Consider the following 27,534-nt stretch of genomic DNA (forward strand, 5'->3'; position numbering starts at 1 on the left):
ACTTTCAAAAATATAAAAACCCAAATTCATTCGAATTCGAGTGACTGCCTTTCATTCGAACTGGTTTTCGTTCGATATACAGGAACAGGACATAAAATTTTGTCAACATTTTCTATAAATTCAATATCACACAAAAAATATCAAGCAAAAATTTCAATTGATCATACAATCAAAATGCATTGAAGTTCTCCATTTTTGTAGTTACTTTCCCTTTATGGTTTAAGCTAAAATTCTTATAACATTTTAAATTCGACACATTGACAATTCAAGCGATATTTATACACCTAGAAAAAATTCGCTAGTAGTAGAGATCAAAATATGTAATTAATAAACTTCTAATTTAAAATAATAAAACATTTGTTTAGAAGAAAATGTTTTGTCGTACCAACCACAAAAATTTGATCAATAATTTTATACGGAGATTTTTTAAATTTGGTAGATTTTTGATAAAATGTTCTTCAAATTTTGTAGATTATTTTTAGCACAAATGGCAAGTGTTATCGGATTTCTTTGTGCTTGATATGTGGCTTTGTGTGAAACCAGAAATACTTATTGAGGGTAGTTGATATGTAATGCGACCAAGTAAAGCACTATATTTTTCTATTCTTTGTTTAATTTTATTATGCAAAACGAAAAAATGTTGCTTAGATTTGTTCGAATTGTCTACTTTTTCCACGAATTATTACCTTAAAACGGCTGCCAAAGCCATCGAAAGCTGTAGGAAAGTCGTTCTGTGATACTTTGGTCAAGGCTGGGGCGTCGAAGTATTGTAATTGGAGTTTGTAGATTTTGTTGTAGTCGGAGTAGAGAAATTTTTGCCCAACTCAGACACCTACCAAATTAAAATTTATGCAAATTTGATTCCATTGAGTCTTCAGTCTATCAATCACTGACACTGCATAACTACTTCCAATGATGGAGATTATTCTATGTTTTCTATGAGTAAAGATTAGAAGAGGGGTTGAATTGATATATCCTAATGCTCACTACCAGGAAATTCAGTTTGTAACATTTCGAAATACCGATTTAATTTTATTTACTTTTTTCTATTATATTTAAAATGATAAATTTATGTCCGATTTTTGTAGACTTTACGCTTCCATGTAAAAAAATCTTTTGATTTAAACATTTTTTGAATTGTTTATTTATTCGTTGCATACTAATAAATATTCACAATTTCCCATATGAATATGAAATTTTGTAGGATATCCCAGTATCAGAACAACCTGGTTCACAGTTGACAGACAATGAAATACAATATCCAGGGATAGATGTTATCGGAACGAATTATACATGTTGTACAACAAATATCAGGAAATGTGATATATGAACAAAAATGTCAAATATGAATGTGTAATTGAGAATAAAGTAAAACATTGGAAAAAAAGACATAATCATTGGATAGTTTAGTCAATATTGTGCGAAAAAAAAGAATAAATGAATTATGATAGTGACATATACATACATTATTGGTTTGCCTTTTAATTTCAACTTCTTATAATAAATTATAGCAGAATGATAAGATAATAAATCATGTGTCTATATATCACTTTACGATACATTTTAACCTTGGCGGGTTATATATGCTTTCACAATATCCTCCAAAGGGATACTACATACATTTTAAAAAGTTCTCTCTTTATATGAATTTAACTCTTAACTCTACCCCAATAACCAGTGTTGCCAATTTGGTGCTTTTAGCACCAAATTTAGTGCTTTTTGATTTCTAAAAAGCACCAAATTGCCTTTTTGGTGCCTTTTCAAAAAAACCACCAACTTGGTGCTTTCTGGCATTTTCATTTAGTGCTTTTGGTGCTTTTTTATTTTGAACAGTATTAAGTTTAATTGATACAAAAATTTTGATTAGACTTTCAAGAGCCGAAGAAACTCAAATTTATTGCCAAATATAGAATTTGATTGTTATGAAGTTGGTATTGATTATTTTTTAATTAATATTGTTATTTAGTGTATTCTGTAGGAAAGTCGAACAATGAGTGGCGAATTTTTGAATTTGGTAAAGATGTCATTAAAAACGTTGTATTAAATTCACAAAAGCACGCAGAATTGGAATAAGCAATAGACTTCTTCCATATATTAATATTTTGAAAGTTGAAAAACATGACTGATCAAAATGAATTGGACGAAAGCATTAAAACTGATCAAAGTGTATACTTAAATAGCGGTTCATAATGATGAGTACTAACAGCCTGTTTCTGTATGTCGATCGAGCTCTATCGATCGACTGAAATGGAAACAAGCAGCTGAATTTATAACCAAAAATCAGGTGTTTTTATGCATTTCAGTCGATCGATAGAGCTCGATAGACATACAGAAACAGGCTGTTAGTTCGAGTTTTGCTGCTAAAGTGAAAACTATATCAGTAAAAACGGTATAAAATTATGCATATTTGCTGCAAATTTTATTATAATGGGGAATAGCCAAATTTTCACAAAGTTTGTATTCCTTAAAATGAATTATTAAAGAAAAGTAATTGTGAAAAAATGACTATTTTAGCAGCTAAACTCCATCTTAATACCCACCTTAACTTCTTAAAATTCAATTCATAATACATCTTCGAAAGTTTTTTTTTTTTTTTTTTTTTTTTTAGTAGTAGTAGTAATTTTCGATTTTGTGGTGGAAGGTGGTATGTTAGAATTTATAATATATTTTTGGTGCTTTTTGGCCTTGGGGAGTTGGCAACACTGCCAATAACAACCAATGCCATGGACTTTTTCCCTACGTGTTTATTTATATGCCTCTCTGAGATTTTCAAATGAAGAGAGTGCATACTTGACCCAATAAGACATTATTTGCAATGCACACATGTGTGTATGTGCAAATAATGAATTTCTACCGCCATTGCTGTTTCAATGATGCTTGATAACAACTCATCTTTCAATAGATGACGATGATTATTTGCTTTGTATTCATTGATTTCACACATTCTCATACATATATGTGGTGAGCAGAAAATGTTATCTACCAATTTGCAATCCTATTAACAGTGCTCTTTATATGCATGACTCTATATTCTTGTTTACTCTCACAATTAACTGTGCTATTATCAATCAACAACATCTAAATGAATATACAGAGAATGTCACATCTATGGATGTCAGTCTATTCATTAAACAGACTAACTAACACATATGCACAATTATGTGCGCACATCTAGAGATCCATATACTAATACATATGTACGTTCTACTATTAATGGGGAGAAGTTGGCACATAAGCCTATTTTCATAGATGCAATGAATGAATTTATTGATAGGTTCTCATCCCTTCACTTTTCTTTGGTTTTTGTATGACATTAATGATGTATGATGATGAGAGCATAGAACATATGATGTACTTATGTTGTTGGTTATTTGCATAAAAACAGAAACTCAAGCACACAAATATAACGGTATATACATACAATTTGCTGTTTGATATTTAGAGTGAGATAAGTCAAAAATTAGTATAGTTGTTCTCAGGCACAATTGCATGCCCGCCTGGCATATAAAATATAATCGAAACTAAGATTGAACCCATGAGGGTTTCGATTAAACACCAGCGATATATTATCCCCCCTTAGTAATTCTGGTGACATGTCTGAGTGTTTGAAAGCTTCTCTGGACAGTCTAAGTGAGAATCTTGTCAGGCTACGAAACTGAATACCCAGAATGATTGCTGAGTTTATTCACCGATGCCTTCATCGAGCAAAAGAACAAGTATATACGGCCGTAAGTTCGGCCAGGCCGAAGCTTATGTACCCTCCACCATGGTTTGCGTAGAAACTTCTACTGAAGACTGTCATCCACAATCGGATTACTTGGGTTGCGGTAACACTTGTCGATGGCAAGGTATCTTACAACTTGCTAACACCGTAATATATACCACATAGTCCATACGTGGTATATATTAAACTAACAAAGTCCGATTAAATACGTATATAATTAAGTTTGACAAAACTTTCTATAGAAATAAAATTTTGACAAAAGTTTCTATAGAAATAAAATTTTGACAAAATTTTCTATAGAAATAACATTTTGATAAAATTTTCTATAACAATAAAATTTTAATAGATTATTTTTGGCTCGAGTGGCAACCATCATTATGAACCGATATGGACCAATTTTTGTGTGATTGGGGATCGTCTATATATAACTATAGACGGATATTGACCAATTTTGGCACGGTTACTAGCGGCCATATACTAACACCACGTTGCAAATTTCAACCGGATCGGATGAATTTTGCTCCACCAAAAGGCTACGGAGGTCAAATCTGGGGAACGGTTTATATGGGTGCTATATATAATTATGGACCGATATGGACCAATTTTTGCATGGTTGTTAGAGACCATATACTAACACCACGTACCAAATTTCAACCGGATCGGATAAATTTTGCTCCTCCAAGAGGTTCCGGAAGTCAAATCTGGGGATCGATTTATATAGGGGCTATATATAATTATGGACCGATATGGACCAATTCTTGCGTGTTTGTTTGAGACCACGTTCCAAATTTCAACCGGATCGGATGAATTTTTGCTCCTCCAAGAGGGTCCGGAGGACAAATCTGGGGATAGGTTTATATAGGGGCTATATATAATTATGGACCGATATGGACCAATTTTTGCATGTTTGTTAGAGACCATATACTAACACCACGTACCAAACTTCACCCGGATCGGATGAATTTTGCTCCTGCAAGAGGCTTCGGAGGTCAAATCTGGGGATCGGTTTATATGGGGGCTATATATAATTATGGACCGATATGGACCAATTGTTAGAGACCATATACTAACATCACGTACCAAATTTCTACCGGATCGGATGAAATTTGCTTCTCTTAGAGGCTCCGCAAGCCTAATCGGGGGATCGGTTTATATGGGGGCTATATATAATTATGAACCGATGTGGACTAATTTTTGCATGGTTGTTAGAGACCATATACCAACACCATGTACCAAATTTCAGCCGGATCGGTTGAAATTTGCTTCTCTTAGAGGTTCCGCAAGCCAAATCGGGGGATCGGTTTATATGGGGGCTATATATAATTATGAACCGATGTGGACCAATTTTTGCAATATTGTTAGAGACCATATACCAAATTTCAGCCGGATCGGATGAAATTTGCTTCTCTTAGAGGCTTCGCAAACCAAATCGGAGGATCGGTTTATATGGGGGCTATATATAATTATGGACTGACTATGGGGGCTATATATAAAAGTGGACCACTTTTTGCACGGTTGTTAGAGACCATATACCAACACCATGTGCAAAATTTCAGCCGGATCGGATGAAATATGCTTCTCTTAGAGGATCGGTAAGCCAAATTTGGGGGTCCGTTCATATGGGGGCTATACGTAAAAGTGGACCAATATGGCCCATTTGCAATACCATCCGACCTACATCAATAACAACTACTTGTGCCAAGTTTCAAGTCGATAGCTTGTTTCGTGTGGAAGTTAGGGTGATTTCAACAGACGGAATGAAGGACGGGCATGCTCAGATCGACTCAGAATTTCACCACGACCCAGAATATATATACTTTATGGGGTCTTAGAGCAATATTTCGATGTGTTACAAACGGAATGACAAAGTTAATATACCCCTCATCCTATGGTGGAGGGTATAAAAATGCATAGTCGACTTAGTATATTTAAGAGGTAGAATGTCAATATCTGCATATAGCCTAATAATGGTGATGATATGCCATTAGGTGGGTCGAAATTATGCTGCTGATGTCATCATATTTTTTTGTTGCAGCTTTGAGTTAAATCTGTTAAAAAAAGATTTTATATGTTTAACCATAGACAGTCATCCTTTGTCAAAATGCCGACGCGCAATTTCATTTTCGATCTAAAATGCGTTTTAGGCGATTGAGAAATGATAAATTCAAATTATACTAATTCAACCATTTATATTTTCATAACATTTCTTGACAATAATAGAAAAATCACAATTTTGAGACAATTTTTCTACTCTACGTCTACGAGTATATAACTATAGCCTATATTATTTCAGATTCTTTTTTGATTTTTTTCCAACACTTCTACAGATATTACAAGCCAAATAGCGTTTCGTATGACCATTTGGTCACAATTCAAGAATTAAGTTTTCAGAACAAACACATATAGCTTTATAAATAATTGAGGTAGGCCTTCCAAATTGCAACATTTTTTCTGCATGCTGTTAGTACAAGTAGAAACAGAGGAAAAATGAAAGTTTTTAACATTAGGTTCAATTCGGTAGTGAAAGGGTTAAAGAATGCAAATTTTTTAACGCCGTCTTTTTTAATTGACGATTTTAATCACAACTCAGTTAGCACCACTATTGTACTCATTCTCTCATGGAAAATTTCATGTCACGATTTGACAATTCTCTCTTCCTTTCCTTCCCCCAATACCCGAAAATTGTGATAATTGTATAATTCCTATGAACTAACCCACCTTAACAAATAGTAACAATGCCAGTGGCATGCATTCACTGAACATACTCATTATTGACATACTCATGATGCTACTGTAAAGTACGCAGTAAATAAAAACAAAACTATTGATTGTGGCTAACAATGCCATGTGTTATACTCGCACTCAGAGTAGATGATGCACTCAATGCGAATGACACAAACACAGGCACATAGCATTCTCTTACTCAATTAATTTGCAATGAAAGAAAAAAACAAAAAAAAATAGAAGAGGTTAATTATCTATTGTGTACTGAAATATAAATATTGAAACGAAAGCAACATAATGATGGGGAAAATAATTCAATACTATAAAAAAAAAACAAAAACAAAACAAAATCGAATCGAATTGAAAAGAATTTTAATGATTATTGAAGGAGAAAAGAAACCCTTAATAGATATGAAAATATACAATATGTTGTTATTGAAGTTTTGTATTATATCTCAAATGGTTATTAACGTTTTAATGTAACTGTTAGCAAATTGTAAAATTATTGAATTTATTGGAAACCACAGTTGTTTTATTAACTCAAAATAATATCAAAAGTTCATTGACTCATGTCATAATCAGTGTATACTTCTATAGGTTCGTCACTGGCTAAAATGTATATTCCAATGTTTAGGTATTTGGAAGATCATCTAATATTTAGAGACATTGCTGAATTCTGCAATCAGGTGTAGTAAAACACCGAAACCATAGACTGCCATCCATCTTGCAGTCTATAGGGCTTTGTTCAAATAAATTTGACAGACATTCTTTACCTCTGTTAGTTAAGCTACTCTTGTAGTTCAGTAAACGCAATGGTTTTAAGCTGAGATCAAAACAACAAATATGGTTGAAGAACAAACCAACAATAAACAAGTAAGTAAAGTAGAAAGTCGGGCGGGGCCGACTATATCATACCCTAAACCACCATTACAGAATTAGTAATCATAAGCATTTGTGGGGTAACATGTAGTTCTGGGAGATAAACCGCATTTGAATATTTAAGAAAATTAAGGGGTACATGTCTATGGGTGCTTTGTGTCAATCTGACTATAGCTCATAGTTGACAAAATTTTCTACAGGAATAAAGTTTACCACACATTGTTAAAGATCAAGCCTTGCCGGCTTCTAATTTCCTCCTCTAGAGCCACAAAAATGTATAAATTATTACAATTTGTATTGAGTGAAAATGTCCTACATTGTGGCCCTACGTCCCTACAAGACGCTAAATATTAGAAAAAAACCTACATATAGGGAATTTCCCCTACTTCTAGCAACACTGGCTGTGTTGATATTACACCTACGGAGTTAGTATGCCACTAATATTGAGCCCATTATTAAAAAAGAGAAAATCGTTAAATTAGTGTGGGTAATAAATACAAATTTGTAAAAATCGAGCAATATTCTTATGTATGAGCTACAAGTACGTATAAGTATATATATATATATATATATATATATATATATATATATAATATATATATATATATATATATATATATATATATATATATATATATATATATATATATATATATATATATATTATATATATATATATATTATATATATATATATATATATATATAATATATATATATATATATATATATATATATATACAGTATGTCAAGAAAGTATTTTGACAATAAGATAAAAATTATGTTTTGTTCCAAAATTAAATATAATGAAATTTTAAAAAATATTTTATTACATATTACGTACACAGCATTGCTGCAAAAAAAATAATGCAATGTCAAAATACTTTCTTGACATACTGTATATATATATATATATATATATATATATATATATATATATATATATATATATATATATATATATATATATATATATATATATATATATATATATATATATATAAAACCCTTATTTATCAACCGATCTTACTCAAATTTGGGTAAATGTAGTCTTCTATAGCACTAACTATATGTGCAAAAAATCATCGAAATCGGTTCAGTTTTATATATAGCTCCCATATATGTATCACCCGATTTTGAAAAATTCGACCTTAATAACCCTATGTTTGACCATACAGGTCTCAATTCTTAACTGCTCGTATTCAAATCTTGCACAAGGTAACCTTTTGTGGTATTAATCAAACCCGCAAAATATTTTGCAAATTGGTTCAGATTTAGATATAGCTTCCATATATATGCATCGCTCGATTTTCCCAAATTTGGCCATAGTACTCTTATTTATTAAACAATGTTACTCAAATTTCAAATTTTGATGTACTAGCCTATCGTACTTATACGTACTTGTAGCTCATACATAAGAATATTGCTCGATTTTTACAAATTTGTATTTATTACCCACACTAATTTAACGATTTTCTCTTTTTTAATAATGGGCTCAATATTAGTGGCATACTAACTCCGTAGGTGTAATATCAACACAGCCAGTGTTGCTAGAAGTAGGGGAAATTCCCTATATGTAGGTTTTTTTCTAATATTTAGCGTCTTGTAGGGACGTAGGGCCACAATGTAGGACATTTTCACTCAATACAAATTGTAATAATTTATACATTTTTGTGGCTCTAGAGGAGGAAATTAGAAGCCGGCAAGGCTTGATCTTTAACAATGTGTGGTAAACTTTATTCCTGTAGAAAATTTTGTCAACTATGAGCTATAGTCAGATTGACACAAAGCACCCATAGACATGTACCCCTTAATTTTCTTAAATATTCAAATGCGGTTTATCTCCCAGAACTACATGTTACCCCACAAATGCTTATGATTACTAATTCTGTAATGGTGGTTTAGGGTATGATATAGTCGGCCCCGCCCGACTTTCTACTTTACTTACTTGTTTATTGTTGGTTTGTTCTTCAACCATATTTGTTGTTTTGATCTCAGCTTAAAACCATTGCGTTTACTGAACTACAAGAGTAGCTTAACTAACAGAGGTAAAGAATGTCTGTCAAATTTATTTGAACAAAGCCCTATAGACTGCAAGATGGATGGCAGTCTATGGTTTCGGTGTTTTACTACACCTGATTGCAGAATTCAGCAATGTCTCTAAATATTAGATGATCTTCCAAATACCTAAACATTGGAATATACATTTTAGCCAGTGACGAACCTATAGAAGTATACACTGATTATGACATGAGTCAATGAACTTTTGATATTATTTTGAGTTAATAAAACAACTGTGGTTTCCAATAAATTCAATAATTTTACAATTTGCTAACAGTTACACTAAAACGTTAATAACCATTTGAGATATAATACAAAACTTCAATAACAACATATTGTATATTTTCATATCTATTAAGGGTTTCTTTTCTCCTTCAATAATCATTAAAATTCTTTTCAATTCGATTCGATTTTGTTTTGTTTTTGTTTTTTTTTTTATAGTATTGAATTATTTTCCCCATCATTATGTTGCTTTCGTTTCAATATTTATATTTCAGTACACAATAGATAATTAACCTCTTCTATTTTTTTTTTGTTTTTTTCTTTCATTGCAAATTAATTGAGTAAGAGAATGCTATGTGCCTGTGTTTGTGTCATTCGCATTGAGTGCATCATCTACTCTGAGTGCGAGTATAACACATGGCATTGTTAGCCACAATCAATAGTTTTGTTTTTATTTACTGCGTACTTTACAGTAGCATCATGAGTATGTCAATAATGAGTATGTTCAGTGAATGCATGCCACTGGCATTGTTACTATTTGTTAAGGTGGGTTAGTTCATAGGAATTATACAATTATCACAATTTTCGGGTATTGGGGGAAGGAAAGGAAGAGAGAATTGTCAAATCGTGACATGAAATTTTCCATGAGAGAATGAGTACAATAGTGGTGCTAACTGAGTTGTGATTAAAATCGTCAATTAAAAAAGACGGCGTTAAAAAATTTGCATTCTTTAACCCTTTCACTACCGAATTGAACCTAATGTTAAAAACTTTCATTTTTCCTCTGTTTCTACTTGTACTAACAGCATGCAGAAAAAATGTTGCAATTTGGAAGGCCTACCTCAATTATTTATAAAGCTATATGTGTTTGTTCTGAAAACTTAATTCTTGAATTGTGACCAAATGGTCATACGAAACGCTATTTGGCTTGTAATATCTGTAGAAGTGTTGGAAAAAAATCAAAAAAGAATCTGAAATAATATAGGCTATAGTTATATACTCGTAGACGTAGAGTAGAAAAATTGTCTCAAAATTGTGATTTTTCTATTATTGTCAAGAAATGTTATGAAAATATAAATGGTTGAATTAGTATAATTTGAATTTATCATTTCTCAATCGCCTAAAACGCATTTTAGATCGAAAATGAAATTGCGCGTCGGCATTTTGACAAAGGATGACTGTCTATGGTTAAACATATAAAATCTTTTTTTAACAGATTTAACTCAAAGCTGCAACAAAAAAATATGATGACATCAGCAGCATAATTTCGACCCACCTAATGGCATATCATCACCATTATTAGGCTATATGCAGATATTGACATTCTACCTCTTAAATATACTAAGTCGACTATGCATTTTTATACCCTCCACCATAGGATGAGGGGTATATTAACTTTGTCATTCCGTTTGTAACACATCGAAATATTGCTCTAAGACCCCATAAAGTATATATATTCTGGGTCGTGGTGAAATTCTGAGTCGATCTGAGCATGTCCGTCCGTCATTCCGTCTGTTGAAATCACCCTAACTTATATATATATATATATATGAAAAAAAGCGCAACGTGACCCCATTTGTCGAAATCGGGCGATACATATATATGGGAGCTATATCTAAATTTGATCCGATTTCTTCCAAATTCAATAGCGTTCGTCCTTGCGTCCAAAAAACTCGCTGTACCAAATTTCATCAAAATCGGTTAATACTTGCGACCTGAATCCTGTGAACAACAAATACATGGACAGACGGACGGATGGACGGACGGACACCAAGCGCTAGATCGACTCAGGAGGTGATTCTGAGTCGATCGGTATATATTTTATGGGGTCTAAAATCAATATTTCTGGTAGGCACATTTTTTGGCCGATCAAACTTATTATACCCTGACCACTATTTGGTTTAGGGTGTAACAAAGCGAATGAAGTAAGAGGAAGCACCGTGGTGCAATGGTTAGCATGCCCGCCTTGCATACACAAGGTCGTTGGTTCGATTCCTGCTTCGACCGAACATCAAAAAGTTTTTCAGCGGTGGATTATCCCACCTCTCTAAAGCTGGTGACATTTCTGAGGGTTTCAAAGCTTCTCTAAGTGGTTTCACTGCAATGTGGAACGCCGTTCGGACTCGGCTATAAAAAGGAGGTCCCTTGTCATTGAGCTTAACATGGACTCGGGCAGCACTCAGTGATTAGAGAGAAGTTCACCAATGTGGTATCACAATGGACTGAATAGTCTAAGTGAGCCTGATACATCGGGCTGCCACCTAACCTAACCTAAGAGGAAGCACGCTCAAAATATACACAGCCAACTACACTCAAATCGATAATTTGACATTGGCAAAGAAAAAGAGAGATGTTTACACAAAGATTTAATTCGGCAAAATCCGACTATCATAAGGGTGGTTCACTTTGGGTTTAGTGAACTACACCAATTTATTTTGATAATTGGTTGATACTTTTGCTGCAAGAAGAGGATGCTGATGCACAATGTGGTAATTCCGAAACGTGCGTCCATCCAACCATCTTGCAGTTTATAGGAATTTGCTCAAATAAATTTGACAAACATTATTTTCCTCTGTTAACTTTTGTTTCAAATAGGTTAAAATCAGAGTAAGAATTCCTAAAATGGTACAAATTATTTAATTTTTTTTCGAAAAAAATGCTAAATCCAATCTGAAAAAATTGTGAATTTTTGAAAATATTTGAAGTCAAACGTTTCAGACAAGCGTTAGAATCCATTAAAAATTATAAAAAATTATAAAAATTATTTATTTGACAAAATATCACAGAAATTTTTAATTTACGTCCAAAACATTGAATTCGGATCACACCTAAAGATGTGATGCAAATTCAGTGCAACGGCTGTTGAAATGGAGGACTTTTTTGGCGACGCTTTGTTTGCTGGGTAGTTGTTATTGATGTAGGCCGGATGGTATTGCAAATGGGCCATATCGGTCCACTTTTACATATAGCCCCCAATAAACGGACCCCCAGATTTGGCTTGCGGAGCCTATAAGAGTAGCATATTTCATCCTATCCGGCTGAAATTTGGTACATGGTCTAAGTATATGGTCTCTAACAACTATGCATAAATTGGTTCATATCGGTCCATAATTATATATAGGCCCATATAAACCGATCCCCAGATTTGACCTCCGGAGCCTCTTAGCGGAGCAAAATTCATCCTATCCGGTTGAAATTTGGTACGTGGTGTTAGTATATGGTCTCTAACAACCACGTATAAATTGGTTCATATCGGTTCATTATTATATATAGCCCCCATATAAACCGATCCCCAGATTTGGTTTGCGGATCCTCTAAGAGTAGCATATTTCATCCTATCCGGCTGAAATTTGAAACATGGTGTAAGTATATGGCCTCTAACAACCATGCAAAAATTGATCCATATCGGTCCATAATTATATATAGCCCCCATATAAATCGTTCCCCAGATTTGTCCTCCGGAGCCTCTTGGAGGAGCAAACTTCATCCGATCCGGTTGGAATTTGCAACGTGGTGTTAGTATATGGCCGCTAATAACCATGCCAAAAGTGTTCCATATCGGTCTATAGTTGTATATAGCCGATCCCCAATCACACAAAAATTGGTCAATATCGGTTCATAATCATGGTTGCCACTCGAGCCAAAAATAATCTACCAAGATTTTATTTTTATAGAAAATTTTGTCAAAATTTTATTTCTATAGAACATTTTGTTCAAATTTTATTTCTGTAGAAAATTTTGTTAAAATGTTATTTCTATAGAAATTTTTGTTAAAATTTTATTTCTGTAGAAAATTTTGTTAAAATTTTATTTCTATAGAAAATTTTGTCAAAATTTTACTTCTATAGAAAATGTTGTCAAAATTTTATATTGTCAAAATTTTATTATGTCAAAATTTTATTTCTATAGAAACTTTAAACTTAATTATATACGTATTTAATCAGCCTTTTTTAGTTTAATGTATACTCGTATGGACTATGTGGTATATATTACGTTGTAAGGAAGTTTTAAGATACCTTGCCATCGACAAGAGTTACCGCAACCCAAGTAATTCGATTGTGGATGACAGTCTTCAGTAGAAGTTTCTACGCAATCCATGGTGGAGGGTACATAATATTCGGCCTGGCCAAACTTAGGGACGTATGTACTTGTTTTGTTTCAAATAGATTAAAAACAGAAATGGAAGAAATCATTAAAATTGTTCATTCGAGAAAAATTTTTTGGAAAATATTTCAGGTCAAACGTTTCAGACAAGCATAATAATACATTGAAGATTATAGAAAAAAATATAGAAGTTATTTAGTTGTATATCACTAAATTTTTTAATCCACATTCAAAGCACTGAATTCGTATCACACCTTAAGAAGTTAACATTTTCATTTTCACTAAATTTTTGGCGATTATTTGTTTGCTGGGTAGTCTAAATATTTCCGCAATTTTTTTGTTTACAAGCCACATGTTTTATTTTTTTAGGATGTTCCAGCAACATTGTGGTAACATCATAAAAAGTGGTGCCATTTGTATGCAACATTTTTTTCCCAAACGAAATCAGTATTAATAATAACAATTCCTTATCCTTCATGTCTAATAAGCTCAAATGGAAATTTTAATAAAAAATGTTCCACGTTCCATGGGTATTTAAAAGATCACCCATGCTGAATGCTTCCTAATATCTAATTTATTATAATTACCTATTCCGTAGGTATTATTTGTTATAACACCTCATATAATAATGTTATAACTAAAATTTCAAATTTTAAAAAAATTCACACCTCTATTATTTACGTCACTTGAGAACAAAGAAAATATTTGAGCTAAATCTATGACACACGACATTACTGATAAGCTGCTCAATGACCCTGAATATATATGCCAATAATCCAGTGTTTTAAATTATTTCCAATCCAAAAGGCCTTCACACTGAGACATAAAATAGTTTGTTCAACAACCTTTTAAGAAAGTAGCATGCGTTTGTAAATTATTTCGAAAGGAAATTTTCATCATTCAAGGATTTCTTCGTGTATACAATACTGATTGTTATGATAATGTAGAATTATGTGAAAACAATAATGGGTGATTAAATTTCAAATTAGCACATTCATTAGCAATGTCAATGACATTAGTTTTTTCTTATATTTTTAGTCAAATATTTTTTGTTGATGCTTTTCAAGATATACTTAAGTAAACAAAAAGGGCTCTTTTATATTATGAATCAGGTCTTATGCCATCAAGATCAAGACAATGTTTGGTAAAGTTCATGCAATTTTCTTTCCAGCAAACTCAAGGTCGACATTCGAAATATTAAATTCCAAATATTATGAAAGATTGTTTAAAAAAATTATGGAACTTGGTTTAAATTGAAGAGTTTTACAAGAAACATGTATTGGAGATGAGTAAATGTAAGTTTTTGGATCTATCGCTAAGATAAATTTTTTTTTTACCAATATCGCAGATAGTGATCCAACATAATAATACTGAAGTTATGCTCAAACACTCAAAAATTAGGCTCCATCAGAATCTACAGGATGGTTGATATATAATGCAACAAAGTAAATCACTATGTTTTTTTTTTTGTATTGTATTGTATTTTTCAAAAGCAAAAAATATCGGAAATAACATCAATTTTTTTAAATCAGTTTAGATTTAATTGATGATGATGATTTTTTTTTTAATTTTTTCCATTTACTCCAAGTATTTTGTTTCGTGAAGTGAACTTTCCAGACGTCCATAATGAAGTTTTCAAAAGCAATAACCATATTGAAGTAACCTTTGTAATTGTTGTCACGACTTCCTATGAACTAACCATTACTATGGTCATAAATGTGGAGAATTTCGAAGGCAATGGACAAAAGATTATAGGTTTTTATTTTTTTTTTTTTGTTGCCATTGTCCAAATTGACACCAAATGTTCCACAAAAAAGGTCTATTAATACCTATTTGCTAGGTTTCAGCTACAAGCCCCTACTTCTTGTTGTTCTTGTTATTCGTCCTTTATACCTCCACCCAGCAATGGTGAACACAAAAAAACAGGAATATAATTTCAAAGGTCAACAACAGACATTTATATATTGTATTATTAGTATATCTTTTATTACGAGTATTAAATTTTTTTCGTTTTAGAATTGGGACAGGTTCTTTGAAAGGCAATGGAGGTGGAGTTCAGTTGTTTTTTCTCCTTATTGATGTAATAATAGAAGTTAAAAATAAAATAAAAAAACAATATGTGCAGACAAAAGTTCGGTCGGGCCGAATCTTATGTACCCACCACTATAGCATTACTACATCTTTTTATCGACTGACCATATGATTTTGCTTTCTTAGGGAAATTTGGATCGGTCTATATGGGAGCTATATCTAATTATTCTTTGCATAGTTACTTTAAAATGAATACTGACATCTTGTACCGAGTTTTTAGCGGATCGAATCGAGATAAGCCTTCAATAAATAAAATCTAGGGATAAGTCTATATGGAACCTATATCTAAGTATGGATCGATATGGACTAATTTTTATGTCCTTACTTAAAGTGAATATTTGCCGAAATTTTTATGAAGAGAGTGGATAATAAACCTTCAGGCCACTCAGTCTGGTATTTATATGTATTAAAACAAAAAAAAAAAAAACTAAACACCTGTCTTTGGATCCAACGAGTTTGACCTCCCCTCCCCTTGATTCCGAGTAAAAAATTCTGCTTCTTCAAAATTATGTTAAAATCAAAATTATTGCAGATACTTTGAATTATATATTGTATCTTAATACAAAAAAAAAGTATATACAGTAGTAAGTTCGGCCGGGCCGATTCTTAAATACCCACCACCATGAATCAAATATAATAGTTTCCTTTGAAAACTCCAGGGGGGTTTGATGACAGATATTTTCCCAAGCAGATCAGTTCAACCAGTAAGCTTCCCACAGATAAATGTAAAGATTTTACCTATGAAGACTAGGTTAGGATAGGTGGCAGCCCGAAGTATCAGGCTCACTATTCAGTCCATTGTGATACCACATTGGTGAACTTCTCTCTTATCACTGAGTGCTGCCCTATTCGATGTTAAGCTCAATGACAAGGGACTTCCTTTTTATAGCCGAGTCCGAACGGCGTTCCACATTGCAGTGAAACCACTTAGAGAAGCTTTGAAACCCTCAGAAATGTCACCAGCATTACTGAGGTGGGATAATCCACCGCTGAAAAACTTTTTGGTGTTTGGTCGAAGCAGGAATCGAACCCACGACCTTGTGTATGCAAGGCGGGCATGCTAACCATTGCACCACGGTGGCTATGAAGAGTAGATCAGATTCTGAATTTATAAGAACCATTTTTTGTATGAGTTTTAGAGGAATCATAAACATCTCTTGTAAGTGTACAAGAAAATTATGAAATAACGCCTTAATTTGAAATGTAAAATCTGTAGAATTTCATTCCAATTATTTTAATGATTACAAGAAGAAAATCGGGAGATCGGTCTATATGGGGCCTATATCGAAACATGGTTCGATAATCACCATTTTCGGCACATCTCTTTATTTTCCTAGAGTACCTCTAGATTTCCAATTTCAGACAAATTGGGTAAAAACTACGGATTCTAGAAGCCCAAGAAGCAAAATCGGGAAATCGGTCTATATGGGGCCTATATCGAAACATGGTTCGATAATCACCATTTTCTGCACATCTCTTTATTTTCCTAGAGTACCTCTAGATTTCCAATTTCAGACAAATTGGGTAAAAACTACGGATTCTAGAAGCCCAAGAAGCAAAATCGGGAAATCGGTCTATATGGGGCCTATATCGAAACATGGTTCGATAATCACCATTTTCGGCACATCTCTTTGTTTTCCTAAATTAGCTCTACATTTCCAATTTCAGGAAATTGGGTAAAAACTACGGATTCTAGAAGCCCAAGAAGTAAAATCGTGAGGTCGGTTTATATGGGGACTATATCAAAACTTTGACCGATATAGCCCATCTTCGAACTTGACCTGCCTGCAAACAAAAGACGAATTTGTGCCAAATTTCAGGACGATAGCGCCATTATTGAAGGCTGTAGCGTGATTACAACTGATAGACAGACGGACATGCTTATGTCGTCTTTGAATTTCTCCCTGATCAAAAATATATATATTTTATATAGCCAGAAATCGATATTTCGATGTGTTACAAACGGAATGACACACTTAATATACCCCCGTTACCATTCTATGGTGGTGGGTATAAAAAGGCCGATTAAATAGGTATATAATTCAGTTTGACAAAATTTTCTATAGAAATACAATTTTAACAAAACTTTCTATAGAAATAAAATTTTGACAAAATTTTCTATAAAAATAAAGTTTTGATAAAATTTTCTATAGAAATAAAATGTTGACAAAATTTTGTATAATAATAAAATTTTGACAAAATTTTGTATAGTAATAAAATTTTGACAAAATTTTCTATAGAAATAAAATTTTGACAAAATTTTCTATAGCAATAAAATTTTGACAAAATTTTCTATAGCAATAAAATTTTGAGAAGATTTTCTATAGCAATAAAATTTTGACAAAATTTTCTATAGCAATAAAATTTTGACAAAATTTTCTATAGAAATAAAATGTTGAAAAAATTTTGTATAATAATAAAATTTTGACAAAATTTTGTATAATAATTAAATTTTGACAAAATTGTGTATAGTAATAAAATTTTGAAAAAATTTTCTATAGAAATAAGATTTTGGTAGATTATTTTTTGGGATCGGCTATATATAACTATAGAGCGATATTGACCAATTTTGGCATGGTTGTTAGAGGCCATGTACTGGCGGAATGTACCAAATTTCAACCGGAATTTTGCTCCTCCAAGAGCTTCTGAGGTCAAATCTGAGGATCGGTTTAAATTGGGGTTATATATAATTAAGACCGGTATGGAACAATTTTTGCATGGTTGTTAGAGATCATATACTAACACCACGTACCGAATTTCAAACGGATCGGTGAATTTTGCTCTTCCAAGGGGCTCCGGAGGTCAAATCTGGGGATCGGTTCATGTGGGGGCTATAGATAATTATGGACCGATGTGGGCTAATTTTTGCATTATTGTTAGAGACCATATACTAACATCATGTACCAAATTTAAACCGGATCGCATGAAATTTGCTTGTCTTAAAGGCTCCGCAAGCCAAATCTGGGGATCGGTTTATATGGGGGCTATACGTAAATGGGACCGGTATAGCCCATTAGCAATACCATCCGACCTATATCAAAAACTACTTGTACGTGTAAGTTTCAAGTCGATAGCTAGTTTCGTTCGGAAGTTAGCGTGATTTCAGCAGACGGACGGACATGCTTAGATCGACTCAGAATTTCACCACGACCCAGAATATATATATTTTATGGGGTCGATGTGTGGTTGGCTGATAAGTCCCCGGTCTAACACATAGATGGCGTCGCATATTATTTTTATGTAGTACCAACCTTCAAATGATTCGTGTCAAAATTTGACGTCTGTAAATCAATTAGTTTGTGAGATAGAGCGTCTTTTGTGAAGAAACTTTTGTTACTGTGAAAAAAATGGAAAAAAGTAATTTCGTGTTTTAATAAAATACTGTTTTCTGAAGGGAAAAAATAGGGTGGAAGCAAAAACTAGTCTTGATAATGAGTTTCCGGACTATGTCCCCAGGGAAATCAACAATAATTGATTGGTATGCAAAATTCAAGCGTGGTGAAATGAGCACGGAGGACGGTGAACGCAGTAGACGCCCGAAAGGGGTGGTTACCGATGAAAACATCAAATAAATCCACAAAATGATTTTGAATGACCGTGAAAGGAAGTTGATCGAGATAGCAGAGGCCTTTAAGATATCAAAGGAACGTGTTGGTCATATCATACATCAATATTTGGATATGCGGAAGCTCTGTGCAAAATGGGTGCCGCACGAGCTCACATTTGACCAAAAACAACAACGTGTTGATGATTCTGAGCGGTGTTTGCAGCTGTTAACTCGTAATACATCCGAGTTTATCCGTCGATATGTGACAATGGATGAAACATGGATCCATCACTACACTCCTGACTCCAATCGACAGTCGGCTGAGTGGACAGCGACCGGTGAACCGTCTCCGAAGCGTGGAAAGACTCAAAAGTCCGCTGGCAAAGTAATGGCCTCTGTTTTTTGGGATGCGCATGGAATAGTTTCTATCGATTATCTTTGAGAAAGGAAAAACCATCAACAGTGACTATTATATGGCGTTATTCAAGCGTTTGAAGGTCGAAGGTCGCGGCAAAACGGCCCCATATGAAGAAGAAAAAAGAGGTGTTCCACCAAGACAACACACCGTGCCATAAGTCATTGAGAACGATGGCAAAATTTCATGAATTGGGCTTCGAATTGCTTCCCCACCCACCATATTCTCCAGATCTGGCCCCCAGCGACTTTTTCTTGTTCTCAGACCCCAAATGGCTGCAATGAAGAGGTGATCGCTGAAACTGAGGCCTATTTTGTAGCAAAACCGAAGAAGTACTACCAAAATGGTATCAAAAAATTGGAAGGTCGTTATAATCGTTGTATCGATCTTGATACAATAGTAAAAAATAATAAAAACGAAATTTGACAAAAAATGTGTTTTTCTTTATTAGACCGGGGGCTTATCAGCCAACCTGTTACATGGACAGACGGACGGACACCATGCGCTAGATCGACTCAGGAGGTGATTCTGAGTCGATCGGTATATATTTTATGGGGTCTAAAATCAATATTTTTGGTAGGCACATTTTTTGCCAGATCAAACTTATTATACCCTGACCCGTTACATTACACTCTTAAAATCTTGTTATAGTCTTTAGAAGTATGATCTCCAATGTATTCATTAACTTGTCTTTATGGCAAAATATATGCTAGCTTATTTGAATGACATAATAATATTTTTAATATTTTCTGTTTATTTATTTTCATTGCATTTTTCATATATTCTTTTGCAGTTTCCATACACAGTATTGCAGTACTTCAACGAAGAGGACAACAAACAAAAAATCCTCATAAAAACCCAAACGCAAACAAAAACAAGGAAAACTCAACGTAGCACGTGACATATGATGATTGCTCATATCCAAAAAATAGTGGAGCTAACATACACCGTTCGTGACATATGAAGAGGTACGTACGTAGAGATAGTCTCCATTTGAAGTGAACAATCAACATGTAATATTAGACCCAACATATGGAGGAGTTAAACTCTGGCCACAGTTGTCATGGGTAAACCATACAAGGATGGGAAATTTATTCGCAGATTGAAGAGTTTTCGTGGGGGATAACCTTGTAGCAAATTTTAATAACATTGGACAATAATATCGTCGTATGTGAGAAAATTGGACGATATATCTATAAAATGGGACTTTATTCAAATTTTAACCAATTTATTCAATTTTGCGAAGTTTTTAAAATATTACGCTGAGCAAAATTTAAGTTTATTAAACAGATGCCATATGTGAACAGATCGGCGATAAGTATATAAGAATACATCGATGCCCTCATTCCAGAATAAGCTAAGTCGACTTAGTATGTTTTGATGGAGTTCGGCGATAAGTATATAAGACTATATCGATGCCCTCATTCCAGAGTACGCTAAGTCGACTTAGCATGTTTTGAAGGAGTTCGTTGTTTTTTATTCGGATTGATATGAATTGCATCCTGTCAAAAGTTCGAATTTATTGGACATTTTTATCAAAAGTTATGGTTAATATTTTACTTAGTCTGTGTCTAAAGTTTAAAAAAAATGTCCAATCCAAAAAGGGCAAAAAGCTTTGTTCGGTCTAAAGTGGTCTAAGTCATTTCTAGCCATGTTCTATTATCACTAATTTGAGTTCGTATATACTAAAAAAATTATAAAAAATACGATTTTAAGACGGAAAATAAGGAAATTTTTATCTTGTACGGGTTTTGAGAAATTTAAAAAAAGAAACTTGTTTCTTGTTTCCTGTAAAATTCACTTTTTACACTTAGGGCATTTTGGAATGTAGACATCGATATCTATATTTGAACTTTTGAGTCACATTGTGAGCTAAAAAATTCAAAAGTGATCGGAATTTAGTTGCAGGCTGAAATTTGAACATAAAAATACCTGCATAGAACGGTAGATGGACGAAAATCCGATTGGCTCTGAAGTTAGGTTAGGTTAGGTTGAAAAGAGGATTCTGGTTGACCGGTCACACATTGGCTGATATACACATAAGCCTGTATTCGGTTTGTTGTGCGCTATAACTTCTTCTTTCCATCGAATCCTTCTTTTATTCCAGGAACTTTGTGTCTCTAACAAATTACTAAATTTGTTTCCAGTCCCTTTTTCCCAGCTTGGTCATGTCCCAAATCACCTATTCACCGATATGGTTAATTCTTTGCTAGTTACAGCAGGGATGTGACATAGCTAGTGTTTCATGGTCGCATCATCTTCAAAGAATGTCCTACACCCGCAGAGAAGGAATATGATCACCTCCTAGAGCTAAATACTATTTTCTATGGGGAACATATAAACTTTTTGCAGCAAAAATTTTGTTTTCGCTCCAAACCTTAAATGGTTGCGACAAACATGTTATATGTACTCCGTCCAATAATAACAAAAATAATAGGTACACTACAAAAACAGTGAACCCACTAGGAAAGACAATTTTAGTTAATATTAAAACAAATATAAGATTAATTTTAGAAAATTTTAACTAAACTATATTAGAAACGCTGATGTCGCAGATGTAAGTAAATAATTTTTTAGACAAAATTATTATTTTTCACGTATTAAAGAAAATTTGGTAGCTTGAAGGAAAAAATTGGAGTTCAAAATTGCAAAAATATCTTTAGTACCCCACGAAGTTCAACATGGGCGCATTATTGGTAAAATTTACAAATTTTAAGAAGTTCAATGTTGTGGAACACACGAATATAGTAAATTCTTACGTTTCATTTGTGTATAATTTTTATACCCTCCACCGTAGGAAGGGGTTATATTAACTTTGTCATTCCGTTTTTATACCCTCTACCATAGGATGGGGTTATATTAACTTTGTCATTTCATTTGTAACACATCGAAATTCTGAGTCGATCTGAGCATGTCCGTCCGTCCGTCTGTTGAAATCACGCTAACTTCCGAACGAAACAAGCTATCGATTTGAAACTTGCACGCTCACAAAAAATCGCTTCTGTTACATATACTCCCAAACATATTTTGCTTCAAGCATATACATTTTTGGGTATTGCCCAAACATTTATATGTTTGATCTCTTCCAATATATAATATGTTTGAAAGCATATTGGTCTAAACAATATATGTTTGGGTAGTCTAAGTTCCAAACATTTTGTATTTTTGCATCCAAATTCAATAATGTTGTCTTCCAAAAAACAATATGTTATTATGTGGACATATAATATGTTTGGAAGCATTTTGCACCCAAAAATATTATATGCTTAAAAAAATTCTTCCAAACAATATTGTGCTCAAAATTTTATTTATTTATATATTTACAATCATAATGAATTATGAAAATAAACAGGTAATATAGGTGCTAACAACATAGATTTTCGACCTGAATGCTTAAAATTTTGTTTCAGCCCAATTGTATATTCCCCCACATCTTTTTCACTTCCACGAGATTTTTTAGTTCTTAGCACCTTTTTCTGTAATACAAACATTGTAGAAGAAATTATTCAATTGTATGATTTTTTTTATTTTAATTTTACCTTTTGCCGGACGGGGATTCGAACAGCGGACCACACAGTTTGTAAGGATCAAAGAAGTTGCTGATCAATTGCCCAAGGGAAAATAAAATGTTAATTTTGTAATAACAAGCAACAACCACCAACTTAATTCAATATCGCTCCCTGTTAAATAGCGCTCCAAGCTACTAAACACATATATGTTTATAGGCTATTTTTAAATTAATATATGTTTGCATCCAAGCATATTATATTTACAAACATTTTATGTCCCAAACATAATATGTTCTAACATATTATCATATATGTCCCAAACATGTTATGCTAGTTTATGAACATTATATGCTTGCACTCAAAAATATTGTGTTTAAAAATTTGTGTTCCAAACATATAATGTTTATAGCCAAACATATGAAAAACAGTCTTTTTCATCCATGTGGCACAAGTTGTTGTTATTTATGTAGGTCAGACGGTATTACACATGGGCCATATCGGTCCACTTTTACGTATAGCCCGCATATAAACGGCCCCCCAAATTTGGCTTGCGGATCCTCTAAGAGAAGCAAATTTTACCCGATCCGGCTGAAATTTGGTACATGGTGTTAGTATATGGTCTATAACAACCATGCAAAAATTGGTCCACATCGGTCCATAATTATATATAGCCCCCATATAAACCGATCCCCAGATTTGGCTTGCGGAGCCTCTAAGAGAAGCAAATTTCATCCGATCGGGGTGAAATCTGGTACTGGTGTAAGTTTATGGTCTCTAATGACCATGCAAAAATTGGTCCACATCGGTCCATAATTATATATAGCCCCCATGGTTAGGTTAGGTTAGGTTATGTGGCAGCCCGATGTCTCAGGCTCACTTAGACTATTCAGTCCATTGTGATACCACAGTGGTGAACTTCTCTCTTATCACTGAGTGCTGCCCGATTCCATGTTAAGCTCATGACAAGGGATCTCCTTTTTATAGCCGAGTCCGAACGGCGTTCCACACTCCAGTGAAACCACTTAGAGAAGCTTTGAAACCCTCAGAAATGTCTCCAGCATTACTGAGGTGGGATAATCCACCGCTGAAAAACTTTTTGGTCGTAGCAGGAAACACCATGGTTGCATACACAAGGCGGGCATGCTAACCATTGCACCACGGTGGCTCCTCCCCATATAAACCGATCACCAGATCTGACCTCCGGAGCCTCTTGGAAGACCAAAATCCATCTGATTCAGTTGAAATTTGGTACGTGGTGTTAATATATGGCCTCAAACACCCATGCAAAAATTGGTCGAAATCGGTCCATAAATATGTTATATATAGCCCCCATATAAACCTATCACCACATTTGACCTCCGGATCTCCTTGAAAGAGCAAGATTTATCCGATTCGGTTGAAATTTCGTACATTGTGCTAGTATATGGTCGTTAATAACCATCACACAAAAACCAACCCAATCACACAAAAAATAGTCCATATCAAGTTCATAATTGTATATAGCCCCAATATAAGCGACCCCCATATTTCAATTCTGGGTCTCTACGTACCGTCCATATCGATTCGTAATTATTTGTAGGCTTACCTACCTTTTTTTCTAATATTTATATACCACGTATGGACTAACTCACAATTTAGAAAACGATGTTAAGAAGTTTTAAGATACCACAGCCCAAGTAATTCGATTGTGGATGAGAGTCTTTCGTAGAAGTTTCCACGCAATCCATGGTGGAGGGTACATAAACTTCGGCCTGGCCGTATATACTTGTTTTATTTTAAAAATTTCACTCATTGACTTTTTCTATCTTGATTAAAAAGTTAATTGTATCAACTATTTTATTAATTGAACATTTTTTCAACTTCAATCAACTTTTAATTGGAAATATTTGGCTATATTTTCTTCAGTGTACCCTTCTTTTATTCCAGTAATCCTGTGCCTCAAATGAATTCCCTACATGTACCATCTCCTTCTGTTCCTATTTTGCAAAGGTTTTCCCTCAGTTCTAGGGGTCCACCGTGGTGCAATGGTTAGCATGCCCGCCTTGCATACACAAGGACGTGGGTTCGATTCCTGCTTCGACCGAACACCAAAAAGTTTTTCAGCGGTGGATTATCCCACCTTAGTAATGCTGGTGACATTTCTGAGGGTTTCAAAGCTTCTCTAAGTGATTTCACTGCAATGTGGAACGCCTTGTCATTGAGCTTAACATGGAATCGGGCAGCACTCAGTGATAAGAGAGAAGTTCACCAATGTGGTATCACAATGGACTGAATAGTCTAAGTGAGCCTGATACATCGGGCTGCCACCTAACCTAACCTAGGGGTCCGGTCATTATTTTCACAGTCCTACTCTTCCTACTCTGCTTGAGTATTTCTCTTGATTTTTTCTTATCTTGGTCATCCCATTGCCATTTCGTCGTCATCCTACTCGGCCCATGTTGCCTGTATTGGCTTTGCGTTCCCTGAGTTCACTTCCCTATGTGCCCTACCTCTTATCGTCAGTTCAATTGCCTCTAATTTGACCATGTCCCGGCACCCATATGATCCTCCCATATTCCGTGTATTCTTTGGCCATGTTTTTGCATTCCAATACGACTCGCTATCGAACCTTAATATTTCATATTGTCTTCAATGCCCTTTGGCAATCTGTAAAAATTTTCATGTTTTGTGTCCTCGTATTATTTTCCAGACATTTACTGCATTCCATTATGACATGTACTTCTGCCTGCATAGTTGTGCCGTGGTCCGGTATAAGAAATGGGATATCAGTATCAGGATCCTGCACATATACGGCTAGTCTCATCCTCTCTCCCATCTTCGAGTCGTTGGAGTACCAGTTATTTTCCTCTGTATCTGTTGTGGAACCCTATTCTCCCTGGGCTCTCAGTTATACGATCATGGATTGTTGCGGCATACATCATTACCCCCACTATATTTCCTATTATTATTTGTTGGTTCGTCATATTTCCTAACATCTTCAATCTCTTCGCAGTAATGGTGACTACTTTCTTTATCCGAACCACTATAGGTTTTATGTCCAGTATAGTAACCAAGGCTCTGTTTGCCCCAGTTATCCCAAGACAACATGTCCGTTGGACCCGATGTGAAATTTCTGTTTCACTTTCTCTCCATCATACATCAGGTGGACCCTGAATCGAAAGGTAACAGTGTCCAACATCTGTAGGTTTTCTCAGTCCTCTCTTTAATGTGGCTCTTCCAATTCAGTTTCCTGTCTAATATTGCTTCTAGGTGTTTTGTTTTTAATCAGTCACTGATATCGTCTTGCCCAAAAAAAACTCCGTTCCATATTTTGAGTCTTTTACGGGAATACTCGTAGGCACAATTCTGTCTTCTCCATGCAGGCCTCTGGGTGGGCCCTGTCATATGCTGTCCTCAGGACCCTTTCTGCCCTCCTACAGAGTCTGTTAGGATATGTTCCCTGCAAAAGTATTATAACAACGTCTGTCTTCGATGTATTGCCTACTCAAAATTGGCGTATAAAAAAGACATCAACGCCATGAAGGTCTGTATTGCGAAAGCTTGATTTAAAAAGTAAATAAGGTTTAAAAATCTTTTAAAAATTTCTTTTCCAAATAATTTGTTCTTTCGCCAAAAATTTATCGACTTACCATATCGTATGTTCTTCATTGACCCAATGTACAAAAATGTGTACTATGAATAAATGTCGCATCTCTGTTATTCGAATCACCCACTCTCAGAATAATTCATTCGACAACACTGTGCGAATGAGAATGTCAGTCGACACCCTATTTGATCCGGATGTAAAACGCCAAGTTCGTAATACATTGGAGCAAAGTTTTGCTTTTTTTCTTTTGGTATAAACATGTATATGTTTTTGACAAGAAATTGACATGTTTTCGGATTGGGACGGTATGGTTGTATGTACTTTTTGCTCATTTCTTTTTCTGATGCTGGGTAAGGGAATTTTTGCGGTATATTAAAGTAACGGACAGGAAAGTACACGTATTGACGCGTATATATGTTAATATTTTTGTGAGATTATAATATAATACATATGTATATGTTATCACGAATATAAATGTGTATGAATAAATGTACATATATGTATGCATAACTCAGTCACGGCAAGTGTATGTGAACACTTCCTTTTTGCGGTTTATTTATTATTGTAAAACAAAACTATTCGCACGGAATTGAACTTTTGACAGATTTTTTTTTTTTTGTTTTTTGCAAAATATAACATTTTTTTTTTATTTTTTAAGTAAAACGTGTATATA

General features: G+C 34.0%; 1 protein-coding gene across 1 annotated transcript in view; it reads left to right on the forward strand.

The window, feature by feature from the left end:
- fog (folded gastrulation) overlaps nt 1–27,534 on the forward strand; it is a 222,057-nt gene that overhangs the window by 92,806 nt on the left and 101,717 nt on the right. The window contains exon 3 of the mRNA XM_075300953.1: nt 20,560–20,734. The gene's annotated coding sequence lies outside the window, so the exon portion shown is untranslated. The remainder of the gene's footprint in view (nt 1–20,559; nt 20,735–27,534) is intronic.

This window comes from Haematobia irritans, chromosome 3, assembly GCF_050003625.1.
Source record: "Haematobia irritans isolate KBUSLIRL chromosome 3, ASM5000362v1, whole genome shotgun sequence".
Lineage (NCBI taxonomy): Eukaryota > Metazoa > Arthropoda > Insecta > Diptera > Muscidae > Haematobia > Haematobia irritans.